The sequence below is a fragment of the Schistocerca americana genome, chromosome 4 (assembly GCF_021461395.2).
Source record: "Schistocerca americana isolate TAMUIC-IGC-003095 chromosome 4, iqSchAmer2.1, whole genome shotgun sequence".
Classification (NCBI taxonomy): domain Eukaryota; kingdom Metazoa; phylum Arthropoda; class Insecta; order Orthoptera; family Acrididae; genus Schistocerca; species Schistocerca americana.
Genome location: NC_060122.1, coordinates 5369755 through 5390633, shown reverse-complemented (window position 1 = coordinate 5390633; position 20879 = coordinate 5369755).

Sequence of the window (20879 nt, the reverse complement as noted above, 5' to 3'; positions counted from 1 at the left end):
TATGCGTCGGATTCGAAAATCTAAACTCACAGGAGAACGACCAAAAGGTGCCCGAGGCAGCAACAAACCCTTGGAAAGTCGGCTGGAGGCCGATGTATTGAATCTCGACGCATTTTGAGTGTTCCATCGTCAATAGGAGGCACTGAACGTTACAATTAACTGTCAGTTTCGCGTCGGATTCGAAAACCTAGACTCACAGGAGAAGGACCATTTGGTGCCCGAGGCAAAAATATCCCCTTGGAGAAGGTCGGCTGGAGGCCGATGTATTGAATCGCGTCGCAATTTGAGTGCTCCATCGTCATTAGGGGGCCCTGAACGTAATAATTAACTATTAGTTTCGCGTCGGTTTCGAAAATCTAAACTCACAGGAGAAACACCATATGGTGCCCGAGGCAGCATTATCCCCTTGGAGACAAGTCGGCTGGAGGACGATGTATTGAATCTCGACGCAATTTGAGGGTTCCATCGTCATTAGGAGGCGCTGAACGTTACAATTAACTATCATTATTGCGTCGGATTCGAAAATCTAGACTCTCAGGAAAACGATCATAAGGTGCCCCAGGCAGCAATAGACCCTTGGAGACAAGTCGCCTGGAGGACGAAGTATTGGATCGCGACGCAATTTGATTGTTCCATCGTAACTAGGAGGCCCTGAATGTTACAATTAACTATCAGTTTTTCGTCGGATTCGAAAATCTACACTCACTGAAGACGGACCATAAGGTGCCCGAGGCTATATCTCCTTGTAGACAAGTCGTCTGGAGGTCGCTGTATTGACTCTCGACGCAATTTGAGTGTTCCATCGTCATTAGGAAGCGCTGAACGTTACAATTAACTATCATTATTGCGTCGGATTTGAAAATCTAGACTCTCAGGAGACGGACCGTATGGAGCCCGAGGCAAAAATATCCCCTTGGAGAAGGTCGGCGGGAGTCCGATGTATTGAATCGCGACGCAATTTGGGTGCTACATCGTCATTAGGAGGCCCTGAACGTTACTATTAACTATCAGTTTCGCGTCGGATTCGTAATTCTTGACTCACAGGAGAAGGACCATATGGTGCCCGAGGCAGCAATATACCCTTGGAGACAAGTCGGCTGGAGGACGATGTATTGAATCTCGACGCAGTTTGTATGTTCCATCGTCATTAGGAGGCCCTGAACGTTACAGTTAACTATCAGTTTCGCGTCGGATTAGAAAATCTAGACTCACAGGAGAAGGACCATATGGTGCCCGAGGCAGCTACATCCCCTTGGAGACAAGTCTGCTGGAGGACGATGTATTGAATCTCGAAGCAATTTGAGTGTTCCATCATCATTAGGAGGCGCTGAACGTTACAATTAAGTATTAGTTATGCGTCGGATTCGCAAATCTAGACTCACAGGAGAACGACCATAAGGTGCCCGAGGCAGCAACAGACCCTTCGAGACAAGTCGGCTGGAAGACGATGTATTGAATCTCGACGCAATTTGAGTGTTCCATCGTCATTAGGAGGCCCTGAACGTTACAGTTAACTATCAGTTCCGCGTCGGATTCGAAAATCTAGATTCACAGGAGAAGGACCATATGGTGCCCGAGGCAGCTATATCCCCTTGGAGACAAGTCGGCTGGAGGCCGATGTATTGACTCTCGACGCAATTTGAGTGTTCCATCGTCAATAGGAGGCCCTGAATGTTACAATTAACTATCTTTTTTTCGTCGGATTCGAAAATCTTGACTCACTGGGGAAGGACCATAAGGTATCCGAGGCTATATCCCCTTGGAGACCAGTCCGCTGGAGGACGATGTATTGACTCTCGACGCAATTTGAGTGCTCCATCGTCATTAGGAGGCGCTGAACGTTACAATTAACTATAATTTTAGCGTCGGATTCGAAAATCTACTCACAGGAGAAGGATCATATGGTGCTCGATTCAGCAATATCCCCTTGGATACAAGTCGGCTGGAGGACGATGTATTGAATCTCGACGCAATTTGAGTGTTCCATCGTCATTAGGAGGCCCTGAACGTTACAGTTAACTATCAGTTTCGCGTGGGATTCGAAAATCTAGACTCACAGGAGAAGGACCATATGGTGCCCGAGGCAGCAATATCCCCTTGGAGACAAGTCGGCTGGAGGACGATGTATTGAATCTCGACGCAATTTGAGTGTTCCATCATCATTAGGAGGCGCAGAACGTTACAATTAACTATCGTTTTTGCGTCGGATTCGAAAATCTAGACTCACAGGAGAACGACCATAAGGTGCCCGAGGCAGCAATAGACCTTTGAAGACAAGTCGGCTGGAGGACGATGTATTGACTCTCGACGCAATTTGAGTGTTCCATCGTAACTAGGAGGCTCTGAATGTTACAATTAACTATCAGTTTTTCGTCGGATTCGAAAATCTACACTCACTGGAGACGGACCATAAGGTGCCCGAGGCTATATCCCCTTGTAGACAAGTCGGCCGGAGGTCGCTGTATTGACTCTCGAAGCAATGTAAGGGTTCCATCGTCATTAGGAGGCGCTGAACGTTACCATTAACTATCATTATTGCGTCGGATCGAAAATCTAAACTCTCAGGAGACGGACCATATGGTGCCCGAGGCAAAAATATCCCCTTGGAGACAATTCGGCTGGAGGACGATGTATTGAATCTCGACGCAATTTGAGTGTTCCATCGTCATTAGGAAGCCCTGAACGTTTCAATTAACAATCAGTTTTGCGACGGATTTGAAAATCTAGACTCACAGGAGAACGAACATAAGGTGCCCGAGGCAGCAATACAACATTGGAGACAAGTCGGCTGATGGACGATGAATTGAATCTCGACGCAATTTGGGTGTTCCGTCGTCATTAGGAGGGCCTGAGTGTTACAATTAACTATCAGTTTCGTGTCGGATTCAAAAATCTTGACTCACAGGAGACGGACCATTTGGTGATCGAGGCACCAATATCCCCTTGGAGACAAGTCGGCTGGAGGCCGATGTATTGGATCGCGACGCAATTTGAGTGTTCCATCGTCAATAGGAGGCCCTGATTGTTACAATTAACTATCTTTTTTTCGTCGGATTCGAAAATCTTGACTCACTGGAGAAAGACCATAAGGTATCCGAGGCTATATCCCCTTGGAGACCAATCCGCTGAGGAACGATGTATTGACTCTCGACGCAATTTGAATGCTCCATCGTCATTAGGAGGCGCTGAACGTTACAATTAACTATCATTTTAGCGTCGGAAATCGAAAATGTATTCACAGGAGAAGGATCATATGGTGCTCGATACAGCAATATCCCCTTGGATACAAGTCGGCTGGAGGACGACGTATTGAATCTCGACGCAATTTGAGTGTTCCATTGTCATTAGGATGCCCTGAACGTTACAATTAACAATCAGTTTTGCGTCAGATTAGAAAATCTAGACTCACAGGAGAACGACCATAAGGTATCCGAGGCTATATCCCCTTGGAGACCAGTCCGCTGAAGGACGATGTATTGAATCTCGACGCAATTTGAGTGTTCCATTGTAACTACTAGGACCTGAATGTTACAATTAACTATCAGTTTTTCGTCGGATTCGAAAATCTACACTCACTGGAGACGGAACATAAGGTGCCCGAGGCTATATCACCTTGTAGACAAGTCGGCTGGAGGTCGCTGTATTGACTCTCGAAGCAATTTAAAGGTTCCATCGTCATTAGGAGGCGCTGAACGTTACAATTAACTATCATTATTGCGTCGTATTCGAAAATCTAGACTCACAGGAGACGGACCATATGGTGCCCGAGGCAAAAATATCCCCTTGGAGAAGGTCGGCTGGAGGCCGATGTACTGAATCGCGACGCAATTTGAGTGCTCCATCGTCATTAGGAAGCCCTGAACGTTACAATTAACAATCAGTTTCACGTCGGATTCGAAAAACTAGACTCACAGGCGAAGGACCATATGGTGCCCGAGGCAGCAATATCCCCTTGGAGACAAGTCGGCTGGAGGACGTTGTATTGAATCTCGACGCAATTTGAGTGTTCCATCGTCATTGGGAGGCCCTGAACGTTACAGTTAACTATCAGTTTCGCGTCAGATTCGAAAATCTAGACTCACTGGAGAAGTACCATATGGTGCCCGAGGCAGCAATATCCCCTTGGAGACAAGTCGGCTGGATGACAATGTATTGAATCTCGACGCAATTTAAGTGTTCCATCATCATTAGGAGGCGCAGAACGTTACAATTAACTATCAGTAATGCGTCGGATTCGAAAATCTAGACTCACGGGAGATCGACTAGAAGGTGCCCGAGGCAGCAATAGACCCTTGGAGACAAGTCGGCTGGAGGACGATGTATTGACTCTCGACGCAATTTGAGTGTTCCATCGTCATTAGGAAGCGCTGAACGTTACAATTAACTGTCATTTTAGCGTCGGATTCAAAAATCTAGACTCACAGGAGAAGGATCATATGGTGTCCGAGACAGCAAAATCCCCTTGGAGACAAGTCGGCTGGAGGCCGATGTATAGGATCACGACGCAATTTGAGTGTTCCATCGTCATTAGGATGCCCTGAACGTTACAATTAACAATTAGTTTTGCGTCGGATTAAAAATTCTAGACTCACAGGAGAACGACCATAAGGTGCCCGAGGCAGCAATAGACCCCTGGAGACAAGTCGGCTGAAGGACGATGTATTGAATCTCGACGCAATTTGACTGTTACATCGTCATTAGGTGGCCCTGAACGCTACAATTAACAATCAATTTTGCGTCGGATTCGAAAATCTAGACTCATAGGAGAAGGACCATCAGGTGCCCGAGGCAGCAATAGCCCCTTGGAGACAAGTCGGCTGAAGGACGATGTATTGAATCTCGACGCAATTTGAGTGTTCCATCGTCATTAGGAGGCCTGAAAGTTACAATTAACTATCAGTTTCGAGTCGGATTCAAAAATGTAGACTCACAGGAGACGGAACATTTCGTGCTCGAGGCAGCAATAGCCCCTTGGAGACAAGTCGGCTGGAGGACGATGTATTGAATCTCAAAGCAATTTGAGTGTTCTAGCGTCATCAGGAGGCCCTGAATGATACAATTAACTATCAGTTTTTCGTCGGATTCGAAAATCAAGACTTAGAGGAGAAGGATCATATGGTGCCCGAGACTGCAATATCCCCTTGGAGACAAGTCGGCTGGAGGCTCATGTATTGAATCTCGACGCAATTTGAGTGTTCCATCGTCATTAGGTGGCCCTGAACTTTACAATTAACTATCAGTTTTGCGTCGGTTCGAAAATATAGACTCACAGGAGAGCAATCATTAGGTGCCCGAAGCAGCAATTGACCCTTGGAGACAAGTCGGCTGGAGGACGATGTATTGAATCTCGACGCAATTTGAGTGTTCCATCGTCATTAGGAGGCCCTGAACGTTACAATTAACTATCAGTTTTGCGTCGGGTTCGAAAATCTAGACTCCCAGCAGAACGATCATAAGGTGCCCGAGGCAGCTATTGACCCTTGGAGACAAGTCGGCTGGAGGACGATATATTGGATCGCGACGCAATTTGAGTGTTCCATCGTCATTAGGAGGCCCTGAATGATACAATTAACTATCAGTTTTTCGTCGGATTCGAAAATCTAGACTCACTGGAGACGGACCATAAGGTGCCCGAGGCAGCAATATCCCCTTGGAGACCAGTCCGCTGGAGGATGATGTATTGAATCGCGACGCAATTTGAGTGCTCCATCGTCATTTGGAGGCCCTGACCGTTACAATTAACTATCAGTTTCGCGTCGGATTCAAAAATCTAGACTCACAGGAGACGGACCATTTGGTGCCCGAGGCAGCAATATCCCCTTGGAGTCAAATCAGCTGGAGGACAATGTATTGAATCTCGACGCAATTTCAGTGTTCTATCGCCATTAGGAGGCGCTGAACGTTACAATTCACTATCATTTTTGAGTTGGATTCGAAAATCTGGACTCACAGGAGAAGGATCATATGGTGCCCGAGGTAGCAACAGACCCGTGGAGACACGTCGGCTGGAGGCCGATGTATTGAATCTCGACGCAATTTGAGTGTTCGATCGTCATTAGGAGGCCCTCAACGTTACAATTAACTATCATTTTTGCGTCGAAAATCTAGACTCACAGAAGAACGACCATAAGGTGCCCGAGGCAGCAATAGACCCTTGGAGAAAAGTCGGCTGGAGGCCGATGTATTGAATCTCGACCAATTTGTGTGTTCCATCGGCATTAGGAGGCCCTGAACGTTACAATTAAGTATCAGTTTCGCGTCGGATTCGAAAATCTAGACCTACAGGAGACGGACCACATGGAGCCCGAGGCAGCAATATCCTTTTGGAGACAAGTCGGCTGGAGGCCGATGTACTGAATTTTGACGCAATTTGAGTGTTCCATCGTCATTAGGAGGCCCTGAACGTTACAATCAACTATCAGTTATGCGTCGGATTCGAAAATCTAGACTCAACGGAGAACGACCATAAGGTGCCAGAGTCAGAAACAGACCCTTGGAGACAAGTCGGCTGGAGGCCGATGTATTGAATCTCGACGCAATTTGAGTGTTCCATCGGCATTAGGAGGCCCTGAACGTTACAATTAACTACCATTTTAACGTCGGATTCGAAAATCTACTAACAGGAGAAGTTCATATGGTGCTCAAGACAGCAATATCCCCTTGGATACAAGTCGGCTGGAGGACGATGTATTGGATCGCGACGCAATTTGAGTGTTCCATCGTCAATAGGAGGCCCTGAATGTTACAATTAACTATCAGTTTTTCGTCGGATTCGAAAATGTAGACTCACTGGAGACGGACCATAAGGTGCCCGAGGCAGCAATAACCCCTTGGAGACCAGTCCGCTGGATGACGATGTATTGAATCGCGACGCAATTAGAGTGCTCCATCGTCATTAGGAGGCCCTCAACGATACAATTAACTATCAGTTACGCTTCGGATTCAAAAATCCAGACTCACAGGAGACGGACCATTTGGTGCCCGAGGCAACAATATCCCCTTGGAGACAAATCAGCTGGAGGACGATGTATTGAATCTCGACGCAATTTGAGAGTACTATCGTCATCAGGAGGCGCTGATCGATACTATTCACTATCATTTTTGCGTGGGATTCGAAAATCTAGACTCACAGGAGGAGGATCATATGGTGCCCGAGACAGCAATATCCCCTTGGAGACAAGTCCGCTGGAGGCCGATGTATTGAATCTCGACGCAATTTGAGTGTTCCATCGTCATTAGGAGGCCCTGAACCTTACAATTAACCATCAGTTTCGCGCCATATTCGAAAATCTAGACTCACAGGAGACGGACCACATGGAGCCCGAGGCTGCAATATCCCCTTGTAGAAAAGTCGGCTGGAGGAAGATGTATTGAATCTCGACGCAATTTGAGTGTTCCATCGCCAATAGGAGGCCCTGAACGTTACAATTAACTATGAGTTTTGCGTCGGATTCGAAAACGTAGAATCACCGGAGACGGACCATGTGGTGCCCGAGGCAGCGATATCCCCTTGGAGACAAGTCGGCTGGAGGCCGATGTATTGAATCTCGACGCAATTTGAGTGTTCCATCGTCATTAGAAGGCCCTGAACGTTACAATTAACTATCATTTTTGCGTCGGATTCGAAACTTTAGACTCACAGGAGAACGACCATAAGGTGCCCGAGGCAACAATAGACCCATGGAGACAAGTCGGCTGGAGGTCGATGTATTGAATCTCGACGCAATTTGAGTGTTCCATCGCCTATAGGAGGCCCTGAACGTTAAAATTAACTATGAGTTTTGCGTCGGATTCGAAAACGTAGAATCACCGGAGACGGACCATGTGGTGCCCGAGGCAGCGATATCCCCTTGGAGACAAGCCGGCTGGAGGCCGATGTATTGAATCTCGACGCAATTTGAATGTTCCATCGTCATTAGAAGGCCCTGAACGTTACAATTAACTACCATTTTTGCGTCGGATTCGAAAATCTAGACTTACAAGAGAACAACCATAAGGGGCCCGAGGCAGCATTAGACCCTTGGAGACAAGTCGGCTGGAGGACGATGTATTGAATCTCGACGCAATTTGAGTGTTCCATCGTCATTAGGTGGCCCTGAACGTTACAATTAACTATCAGTTTTGCGTCGGGTTCGAAAATCTAGACTCACGGCAGAACGATCATAAGGTGCCCGAGGCACCTGTTGACCCTTGGAGACAAGTCGGCTGGAGGACGATGTATTGGATCGCGACGCAATTTGAGTGTTCCATCGTCATTAGGAGGCCCTGAATGTTACAATTAACTATCAGTTTTTCGTCGTATTCGAAAATCCAGACTCACTGGAGACGGACCATAAGGTGCCCGAGGCAGCAATATCCCCTTGGAGACCAGTCCGCTGGATGACGATGTATTGAATCGCAACGCAATTAGAGTGCTCCCTCGTCATTAGGAGGCCCTCAACGTTATAATTCACTATCATTTTTGCGTCGGATTCGTATATCTAGACTCACAGGAGACTGACCATTTGGTGCAGGAGGCAGCAATAACCCCTTGGAGACAAATCGGCTGGAGTACGATGTATTGAATCTCGACGCAATTTTAGTGTTCTATCGTCATTAGGAGGCCCTGAACGTTGCTATTAACTATCAGTTTCGCGTCGGATTCAAAAATCTAAACTCACAGGAGACGGACCATTTGGTGATCGAGGCAGCAATATCCCCTTGGAGACAAATCGGCTGGAGGACGATGTATTGATCTCGACGCAATTTGAGTGTTCCATCGACATTAGGTTACAATTAACTATCAGTTTTGCGTCGGGTTCGAAAACTAGACTCACAGGGGAACGATCATAAGGTGCTCGAGGCAGCAATAGATCCTTGGAGACAAGTCGGCTGGAGGACGATGTATTGGATCGCGACGCAAAATGAGTGTTCCATCGTCATTAGGAGGCCCTGAATGTTACAATTAACTATCAGTTTTTCGTCGGATTCGAAAATCTAGACTCACTGGAGACGGACCATAAGGTGCCCGATGCAGCAATATCCCCTTGGAGACCAGTCCGCTGGAGGAAGATGTATTGAATCGCGACGCAATTTGAGTGCTCCATCGTCATTTGGAGGCCCTGAACGTTACAATTAACTATCAGTTTCGCGTCGGATTCAAAAATCCAGACTCACAGGAGGAGGCCCTGAACGTTACAATTATCTATCAGTTTCGCGTCGGATTCAAAAATCCAGACTCACAGGAGACGGACCATTTGGTGCCCGAGGCAGCAATATCCCCTTGGAGACAAATCAGCTGGAGGACGATGTATTGAATCTCGACGCAATTTGAGAGTTCTATCGTCATCAGGAGGCGCTGAACTTTACTATTCACTATCATTCTTGCGTCGGATTCGAAAATCTAGACTCACAGGAGAAGGATCATATGGTGCCCGAGACAGCAATATCCCCTTGGAGACAAGTCCGCTGGAGGCCGATGTATTGAATCTCGACGCAAGTTGAGTGTTCCATCGTCATTAGGAGGCCCTGAACCTTACAATTAACTATCAGTTTCGCGCCGGATTCGAAAATCTAGACTCACAGGAGACGGACCACATTGAGCCCGAGGCAGCAATATCCCCTTGTAGACGAGTCGGCTGGCGGAAGATGTATTGACTCGCGACGCAATTTGAGTGTTCCATCGTCATTAAGAGGGCCTGAGCATTACATTTAACTATCAGTTTTGCGTCGGATTCTAAAATGTTGACTCACAGGTGAACGACCATACGGTGCACGAGGCAGCAATAGACCCTTGGAGACAAATCGGCTGAATGTCGATGTATTGAATCTCGAGGCAATTAGAGTGTTCCATCGCCATTATGAAGCCCTGAACGTTACAATTAACAATCAGTTTCGCGTCGCATTCCAAAATCTAGACTCACATGAGAGCGAACATAAGAGGCCGGAGGCAGTAATATCCCCATGGAGACAAGTCGGCTGGAGGACGATGTATTGAATCTCGACGCAATTTGAGTGTCCCATCGTCATTAGGAGGCCCAAAACGTTACAATTACTATTATTTTTGCGTCGGATTCGATAATCTAAACTCACAGGAGAACGACCATAAGGTGCCCGAGGCAGCAACAGACCCTTGGAGACAAGTCGGCTCGAGGCCGACGTATTGAATCTCGACGCAATTTGAGTGTTCCATCGTCATTACAAGGCCCTGAACGTTACAATTAACTATCATTTTTGCGTCGGATTCGAAAATTTAGACTCACAGGAGAACGACCAAAAGGTGCCCGAGGCAGCAATAGACCCTTGGAGACAAGTCGGCTGGAGGCCGATGTATTGAATCTCGACGCAATTTGAGTGTTCCATCGGCATTAGGAGGCCCTGAACGTTACAGTTAACTATCATTTTAGCGTCGGATTCGAAAATCTGCTAACAGGAGAAGGATCATATGGTGCACGTGACAGCAATATCCCCTTGGATACAAGTCGACTTGAGGTCGATGTATTGACTCTCGACGCAATTTGAGTGTTCCATCGCCATTAGGAGTCCCTGAACGTTACAATTAACTATCATTTATGCGTCGGATTCGAAAATCTAGACTCACAGGAGAACGACCAAAAGGTGCCCGAGGCAGCAATAGACCCTTGGAGACAAGTCGGCTGGAAACCGATGTATTGATTCTTGACGCAATTTGAATGTTCCATCGTCATTAGGAGGCCCTGAACGTTACAATTAACAATCATTTTAGCGTCGGATTCGAAAATCTACTCACAGGAGAAGTTCATACGGTGCTCGAGACAGCAATATACCCCTTGGAGACAAATCGACTGGAGGCCGATGTATTGAATATCGACGCAATTTGAGTGTTCTATCGTCTTTAGGAGTCCCTGAACGTTACAATTAACTATCAGTTTCGCGTCGGATTCGAAAATCTAAACTCACAGGAGAACGACCATAAGGTGCCCGAGGCAGCAACAGTCCCTTGGAGACAAGTCATCTGGAGGTCGATGTACTGAATCTCGACGCAATTTGAGTGTTCCATCGCCAATAGGAGGCACTGAACGTTACAATTAACTATGAGTTTTGTGTCGGATTCGAAAACGTAGAATCACCGGAGACGGACCGTGTGGTGCCCGAGGCAGCGATATCCCCTTGGAGACAAGTCGGCTGGAGGCCGATGTATTGAATCTCGACGCAATTTGAGTGTTCCATCGTCATTGGAAGGCCCTGAACGTTACAATTAACTATCATTTTTGCGTCGGATTCGAAAATCTAGACTCACAGGAGAACGACCATAAGGTGCCCGAGGCAGCAATAGACACTTGGAGACAAATCGGCTGGAGGTCGATGTATTGAATCTCGACGCAATTTGAGTATTTGAGTGTTCCATCGCCAATAGGAGGCCCTGAACGTTACAATTAACTATGAGTTTTGCGTCGGATTGGAAAACGTAGAATCACTGGAGACGGACCATGTGGTGCCCGAGGCAGCGATAACCCCTTGGAGACAAGTCGGCTGGAGGCCGCTGTATTGAATCTCGACGCAATTTGAGTGTTCCATCGTCATTACAAGGCCCTGAACGTTACAACTAACTATCATTTTTGCGTCGGATTCGAAAATCTAGACTCACAGGAGAACAACCATAAGGTGCCCGAGGCAGCAATAGACCCTTGGAGACAAGTCGGCTGGAGGGCGATGTATTGAATCTCGACGCGATTTGAGTGTTCCATCGGCATTAGGAGGCCCTGAACGTTACAGTTAACTATCATTTTAGCGTCGGATTCGAAAATCTACTAACAGGTGAAGGATCAAATGGTGCACGAGACTGCAATATCCCCTTGGATACAAGTCGACTGGAGGTCGATGTATTGCCTCTCGACGCAATTTGAGTGTTCCATCGTCATTAGGAGTCCCTGAACGTTACAATTAACTATCATTTTTGCGTCGGATTCGATAATCTAAACTCACAGGAGAACGACCATAAGGTGCCCGAGGCAGCAACAGACCCTTGGAGACAAGTCGGCTGGAGGTCGATGTATTGAATCTCGACGGAATTTGAGTGTTCCATCGCCAATAGGAGGCCCTGAACGTTACAATTAACTATGAGTTTTGCGTCGGATTCGAAAATGTAGAATCACCGGAGACGGACCATGTGGTGCCCGAGGCAGTGATATCCCCTTGGAGTTAAGTCGGCTGGAGGCCGATGTATTGAATCTCGATGCAATTTGAGTGTTCCATCGTCATTAGAAGGCCATGAACGTTACAATTAACTATCATTTTTGCGTCGGATTCGGAAATCTAGACTCACAGGAGAACGACTATAAGGTGCCCGAGGCAGCAATAGACCCTTGGAGACAAGTCGGCTGGAGGACGATGTATTGGATCGCGACGCAATTTCAGTGTTCCATCGTCATTAGGAGGCCCTGAAAGTTACAATTAACTATCAGTTTTTCGTCGGATTCGAAAATCTAGACTCACAGCAGGCGGACCATTTGGTGCCCGAGGCAGCAATATCCCCTTGGAGACAAATCGGCTGGAGGACGATGTATTGAATCTCGACGCAATTTGAGTCTTCTATCGTCATTAGGAGGCGCTGAACGTTACAATTCGCTATCATTTTTGCGTCGGATTCGAAAATCTAGACTCACAGGAGAAGGATCATATTGTGCCCGAGACAGCTATATCCCCTTGGAGACAAGTCGGCTGGAGGCCGATGTATTGAATCTCGACGCAATTTGAGTGTTCCATCGACATTAGGAGGCCATGAACGTTACAATTAACTATCAGTTTCGCGTCTGACTCGAAAATCTAGACTCACTGGAGACGGACCATAAGGTGCCCGATGCAGCAATATCCCCTTGGAGACCAGTCCGCTGGAGGACGGTGTATTGAATCGCGACGCAATTTGAGTGCTCCATCGTCATTTGGAGGCCCTGAACGTTACAATTAACTATCAGTTTCGCGTCGGATTCAAGAATCCAGACTCACAGGAGACGGACCATTTGGTGCCCGAGGCAGCAATATCAGCTTGGAGACAAATCAGCTGGAGGACGATGTATTGAATCTCGACGCAATTTGAGAGTTCTATCGTCATCAGGAGGCGCTGAACGTTACTATTCACTATCATTTTTGCGTCGTATTCGAAAATCTAGACTCACAGAAGAAGGATCATATGGTGCCCGAGACAGCAATATCCCCTTGGAGACAAGTCCGCTGGAGGCCGATGTATTGAATCTCGACGCAATTTGAGTGTTCCATCGTCATTAGGACGCCCTGAACCTTACAATTAACTATCAGTTTCGCGTCGGATTCGAAAATGTAGACTCACAGGAGACGGACCACATGGAGCCCGAGGCAGCAATATCCCCTTGTAGACAAGTCGGCTGGAGGAAGATGTATTGACTCTCGACGCAATTTGAGTGTTCCATCGTCATTAAGAGGCCCTGAGCATTACATTTAACTATCAGTTTTGCGTCGGATTCTAAAATGTTGACTCACAGGGGAACGACCATACGGTGCTCGAGGCAGCAATAGACCCTTGGAGACAAGTCGGCTGAATGCCGATGTATTGAATCTCGAGGCAATTTGAGTGTTCCATCGTCATTAGGAAGCCCTGAACGTTACAATTAACAATCAGTTTCGCGTCGGATTCGAAAATCTACTCACAGGAGAAGTCATACGGTGCTCGAGACAGCAATATACCCCTTGGAGACAAATCGACTGGAGGCCGATGTATTGAATATCGACGCAATTTGAGTTTCCATCGTCTCTAGGAGTCCCTGAACGTTACAATTAACTATCAGTTTCGCGTCGGATTCGAAAATCTAAACTCACAGGAGAACGACCATAAGGTGCCCGAGGCAGCAACAGACCCTTGGAGACAAGTCGGCTGGAGGCCGATGTATTGAATCTCGACGCAATTCGAGTGTGCCATCGTCATTACAAGGCCCTGAACGTTACAATTAACTATCATTTTTGCGTCGGAATCGAAAATCTGGACCCACAGGAGAACGACCATGAGGTGCCCGAGGCAGCAATAGACCCTTGTAGACAAGTCGGCTGGAGGCCGATGTATTGAATCTCGACGCAATTCGAGTGTTCCATCGTCATTAGGAGGCCCTAAACGTTACAATTAACTATCATTTTTGCGTCGGATTCGAAAATCTAGACTCACAGCAGAACGATCACAAGGTGCACGTGGCAGCTATTGACCCTTGGAGACAAGTCGGCTGGAGGTCGATGTATTGAATCTCGACTCAATTTGAGTGTTCCATCGTCATTAGGTGGCCCTGAACGTTACAATTAACAATCAGTTTTGCGTCGGGTTTGAAAATCTAGACTCACAGCAGAACGATCATAAGGTGCCCGAGGCAGCAATAGACCCTTGGAGACAAATCGGCTGAATGCCGATGTATTGAATCTCGACGCAATTTGAGTGTTCCATCGTCATTACAAGGCCCTGAACGTTACAACTAACTATCACTTTTGCGTCGGATTCGAAAATCTAGACTCTCAGGAGAACGACCATAAGGTGCCCGAGGCAGCAATAGACCCTTGGAGACAAGTCGGCTGGAGGCCGATGTATTGAATCTCGACGCAATTTGAGTGTTCCATCGGCATTAGGAGGCCCTGAATGTTACAATTAATTATCATTTATGCGTCGGATTCGAAAATCTAGACTCACAGGAGAACGACCATAAGGTGCCCGAGCCAGCAATAGACCCTTGGAGACAAGTCGGCTGGAAACCGGTGTATTGATTCTCGACGCAATATGTGTGTTATAACGTCATTAGGAGGCCCTGAACGTTACAATTAACAATCATTTTAGCGTCGGATTCGAAAATCTACTCACAGGAGAAGTTCATACGGTGCTCGAGACAGCAATATACCCCTTGGAGAAAAATCGGCTGAATGCCGATGTATTGAATCTCGAGGATTTTTGAGTGTTCCATTGTCATTAGGAAGCCCTGGATGTTACAATTAACAATCAGTTTCGCGACGGATTCGATAATCTAAAATCACAGGAGAACGACCATAAGGTGCCCGAGGCAGCAACAGACCCTTGGAGACAAGTCGGCTGGAGGTCGATGTATTGAATCTCGACGCAATTTGAGTGTTCCATCGCCAATATTCGGCCCTGAACGTTACAATTAACTATGAGTTTTGCGTCGGATTCGAAAACGTAGAATCACCGGAGACGGACCATGTGGAGCCCGAGGCAGCGATATCCCCTTGGAGTTAAGTCGGCTGGAGGCCGATGTATTGAATCTCGACGCAATTTGAGTGTTCCATCGTCATTAGAAGGCCATGAACGTTACAATTAACTATCATTTTAGCGTCGGATTCGAAAATCTAGACTCACAGGAGAACGACTATAAGGTGCCCGAGGCAGCAATAGACCATTGGAGACATGTCGGCTGGAGGACGATGTATTGAATCTCGACGCAATTTGAGAGTTCCATCGTCATTAGGAGGCCCTGAACGTTACAATTAACTATCATTTTTGCGTCGGATTCGAAAATCTAGACTTACAAGAGAACGACCATAAGGTGCCCGAGGCAGCATTAGAACCTTGGAGACAAGTCGGCTGGAGGACGATGTATAGGATCGCGACACAATTTGAGTGTTCCATCGTCATTAGGAGGCCCTGAAAGTTACAATTAACTATCAGTTTTTCGTCGGATTCGAAAATCTAGACTCACAGCAGACGGACCATTTGGTGCCCGAGGCAGCAATATCCCCTTGGAGACAAATCGGCTGGAGGACGATGTATTGAATCTCGACGCAATTTGAGTCTTCTATCGTCATTAGGAGGCGCTGAACGTTACAATTCACTATCATTTTTGCGTCGGATTCGAAAATCTAGACTCACAGGAGAAGGATCATATTGTGCCCGCGACAGCAATATCCCCTTGGAGACAAGTCGGCTGGAGGCCGATGTATTGAATCTCGACGCAATTAGAGTGTTCCATCGTCTTTAGGAGGCCCTGAACGTTACAATTAACTATCAGTTTCGCGTCGGACTCGAAAATCTAGACTCACTGGAGACGGACCATAAGGTGCCCGATGCAGCAATATCCCCTTGGAGACCAGTCCGCTGGAGGACGGTGTATTGAATCGCGACGCAATTTGAGTGCTCCATCGTCATTTGGAGGCCCTGAACGTTACAATTAACTATCAGTTTCGCGTCGGATTCAAGAATCCAGACTCACAGGAGAAGGACCATTTGGTGCCCGAGGCAGCAATATCCCCTTGGAGACAAATCAGCTGGAGGACGATGTATTGAATCTCGACGCAATTTGAGAGTTCTATCGTCATCAGGAGGCGCTGAACGTTACTATTCACTATCATTTTTGCGTCGGATTCGAAAATCTAGACTCACAGGTGCAGGATCATATGGTGCCCGAGACAGCAATATCCCCTTGTAGACAAGTCCGCTGGAGGCCGATGTATTGAATCTCGACGCAATTTGAGTGTTCCATCGTCATTAGGACGCCCGGAACCTTACAATTAACTATCAGTTTCGCGTCGGATTCCAAAATGTAGACTCACAGGAGACAGACCACATGGAGCCCGAGGCAGCAATATCCCCTTGTAGACAAGTCGGCTGGACGGAGCTGTATTGACTCTCGTCGCAATTTGAGTGTTCCATCGTCATTAAGAGGCCCTGAGCATTACATTTAACTATCAGTTTTGCGTCGGATTCTAAAATGTTGACTCACAGGGGAACGACCATACGGTGCCCGAGGCAGCAATAGACCCTTGGAGACAAATCGGCTGAATGCCGATGTATTGAATCTCGAGGCAATTTGAGTGTTCCATCGTCATTAGGAAGCCCTTAACGTTACAATTAACAATAAGTTTCGCGTCGGATTCGAAAATCTACTCACAGGAGAAGTTCATACGGTGCTCGAGACAGCAATATACCCCTTGGAGACAAATCGACTGGTGGCCGATGTATTGAATATCGACGCAATTTTAATGTGCCATCGACTTTAGGAGTCCCTGAACGTTACAATTAACTATCAGTTTCGCGTCGGATTCGAAAATCTAAACTCACAGGAGAACGACCATAAGGTGCCCGAGGCAGCAACAGACCCTTGGAGACAAGTCGGCTGGAGGCCGATGAATTGAATCTCGACGCAATTTGAGTGTTCCATCGTCATTAGGAGGCCCTAAACGTTACATTTAACTATCATTTTTGCGTCGGATTCGAAAATCTAGACTCACAGCTGAACGATCACAAGGTGCACGTGGCAGCTATTGACCCTTGGAGACAAGTCGGCTGGAGGTCGATGTATTGAATCTCGACTCAATTTGAGTGTTCCATCGTCATTAGGTGGCCCTGAACGTTACAATTAACAATCAGTTTTGCGTCGGGTTCGTAAATCTAGACTCACAGCAGAACGATCACAAGGTGCCCGTGGCAGCTATTGAACCTTGGAGTCCAGCCCGCTGGAGGACGATGTATTGAATCGCGACACAATTTGAGTGCTCCATCGTCATTTGGAGGCCCTAAACGTTACAATTAACTATCATTTTTGCGTCGGATTCGATAATCTAGACTCACAGGAGAACGACCATAAGGTGCCCGAGGCAGCAATAGGCCCTTGGAGACAAGTCGGCTGGAAACCGATGTATTGAATATCGACGCAATTTCAGTGTTACATCGTCATTAGGTCGCCCTGAACGTTATAATGAACTATCAGTTTTGCGTCGGATTCGAAAATCTAGAGTTACAAGAGAACGACCGTAAGGTGCCCGAGGCAGCATTAGACCCTTGGAGACAAGTCGGCTGGAGGACGATGTATTGGATCGCGACGCAATTTGAGTGTTCCATCGTCATTGGGAGGCCCTGAATGTTACAATTAACTATCAGTTTGGCGTCGGATTCTAAAATGTTGACTCACAGGGGAACGACCATTCGGTGCCCGAGGCAGCAATAGACCCTTGGAGACAAATCGGCTGAATGCCGATGTGTTGAATCTCGAGGCAATTTGAGTGTTCCATCGTCATTAGGAAGCCCTGAACGTTACAATTAACAATCAGTTTCGCGTCGGATTCGAAAATCTAGACTCACATGAGAGCGAACATAAGAGGCCGGAGGCAGTAATATCCCCATGGAGACAAGTCGCCTGGAGGACGATGTATTGAATCTCGACGCAGTTTGAGTGTCCCATCGTCATTAGGAGGCCCTAAACGTTACAATTAACTATCATTTTTGCGTCCGATTCGATAATCTAAACTCACAGGAGAACGAACTTAAGGTTCCCGAGGCAGCAACAGACCCTTGGAGACACGTCGGCTGGAGGCCGATGTACTGAATCTCGACGCAATTTGAGTGTTCCATCGTCATTAGGAGGCCCTGAACGTTACAATTAACTATCATTTTTTGCGTCCGATTCGAAAAACGAGACTCAGAGGAGAACGACCATAAGGTGCCCGAGGCAGCAATAGACCCTTGGAGACAAGTGGGCTGGAGGACGATGTATTGAATCTCGACGCAATTTGAGAGTTCCATCGTCATTAGGAGGCCCTGAACGTTACAATTAACTATCATTTTTGCGTCGGATTCGAAAATCTAGACTTACAAGAGAACGACCATAAGGTGCCCGAGGCAGCATTAGACCCTTGGAGACAAGTCTGCTGGAGGACGAAGTATTGAATCTCGACGCAATTTGAGTGTCCCATCGTCATTAGGAGGCCCTAAACGTTACAATTAACTATCATTTTTGCGTCGGATTCGATAATCTAAACTCACAGGAGAACGACCATAAGGTGCCCGAGGCAGCAACAGACCCTTGGAGACAAGTCGGCTGGAGGCCGATGTATTGAATCTCGACGCAATTTGAGTGTTCCATCGTCATTACACGGTCCTGAACGTTACCATTAACTATCATTTTTGCGTCGGATTCGAAAATCTAGACTCACAGGAGAACGACCATAAGGTGCCCGAGGCAGCAATAGACCCTTGGAGACAAGTCGGCTGGAGGCCGATGTATTGAATCTCGACGCAATTTGAGTGTTCCATCGGCATTAGGAGGCCCTGAACGTTACAATGAACAATCATTTTAGCGTCGGAATAGAAAATTTACTCACAGGAGAAGTTCATACGGTGCTCGCGACAGCAATATACCCCTTGGAGACAAATCGACTGGAGGCCGATGTATTGAATATCGACGCAATTTGAGTGTTCCATCGTCTTTAGGAGTCCCTGACCGTTACAATTAACTATCAGTTTCGCGTCGGATTCGAAAATCTAAACTCACAGGAGAACGACCATAAGGTGCCCGAGGCAGCAACAGACCCTTGGAGACAAGTCGGCTGGAGGCCGATGTATTGAATCTCGACGCAATTTGAATGTTCCATCGGCATTAGGAGGCCCTGAACGTTACAATTAACTATCATTTTTGCGTCGGATTCGATAATCTAAACTCACAGAAGAACGACCATAAGGTGCCCGAGGCAGCAACAGACCCTTGGAGACAAGTCCGCTGGAGGCCGATGTATTGAAATTCGACGCAATTTGAGTGTTCCATCGTCAATAGGAGGCCCTAAACGTTACAATTAACTATCATTTTGCGTCGGATTCGATAATCTAAACTCACAGGAGAACGACCATAAGGTGCCCGAGGCAGCAACAGACCCTTGGAGACAAGTCGGCTGGAGGCCGATGTATTGAATCTCGACGCAATTTGAGTGTTCCATCGTCATTACAATGCCCTGAACGTTACAATTAACTATCATTTTTGCGTCGGATTCGAAAATCTAGACTCACAGGAGAACGACCATAAGGTGCCCGAGGCAGCAACAGACCATAGGAGACAAGTCGGCTGGAGGCCGATGTATTGATACTCGACGCAATTTGAGTGTTCCATCGGCATTAGGAGGCCCTGAACGTTACAGTTAACTATCATTTTAGCGTCGTATTCGAAAATCTACTAACAGGAGAAGGATCATATGGTGCACGAGGCAGCATTAGACCCTTGGAGACAAGTCGGCTGGAAACCGATGTATTGATTCTTGACGCAATTTGAGTGTTCCATCGTCATTAGGAGGCCCTGAACGTTACAATTGACAATCATTTTAGCGTCGGATTCGAAAATCTACTCACAGGAGAAGTTCATACGGTGATCGAGACAGCATTATACCCCTTGGAGACAAATCGACTGGAGGCCGATGTATTGAATATCGACGCAATTTGAGTGTTCCATCGTCATTAGGTCGCCCTGAATGTTACATTTAACTATCAGTTTTGCGTCGGATTCGAAAATCTAGACTTACAAGAGAACGACCATAAGGTGCCCGAGGCAGCATTAGACCCTTGGAGACAAGTCGGCTGGAGGACGATGTATTGGATCGCGACGCAATTTGAGTGTTCCATCGTCATTAGGAGACCCTGAATGTTACAATTAACTATCAGTTTTTCGTCGGATTCGAAAATCTAGACTCACTGGAGACGGACCATAAGGTGCCCGATACAGCAATATCCCCTTGGAGACCAGTCCGCTGGAGGACGATGTATTGAATCGCGACGCAATTTGAGTGCTACATCGTCATTTGGAGGCCCTGAACGTTACAATTAACTATCAGTTTCGCGTCGGATTCAAGAATCCAGACTCACAGGAGACGGACCATTTGGTGCCCGAGGCAGCAATATCCCCTTGGAGACAAGTCCGCTGGAGGCCGATGTATTGAATCTCGACACAATTTGAGTGTTCCATCGTCATTAGGAGGCCCTGAACCTTACAATTAACTATCAGTTTCGCGTCGGATTGGAAAATCTAGACTCACATTAGAAGGACCACATGGAGCCCGAGGCAGCAATATCCCCTTGTAGACAAGTCGGCTGGAGGAAGATGTATTGAATCTCGACGCAATTTGAGTGTTCCATCGGCATTCGG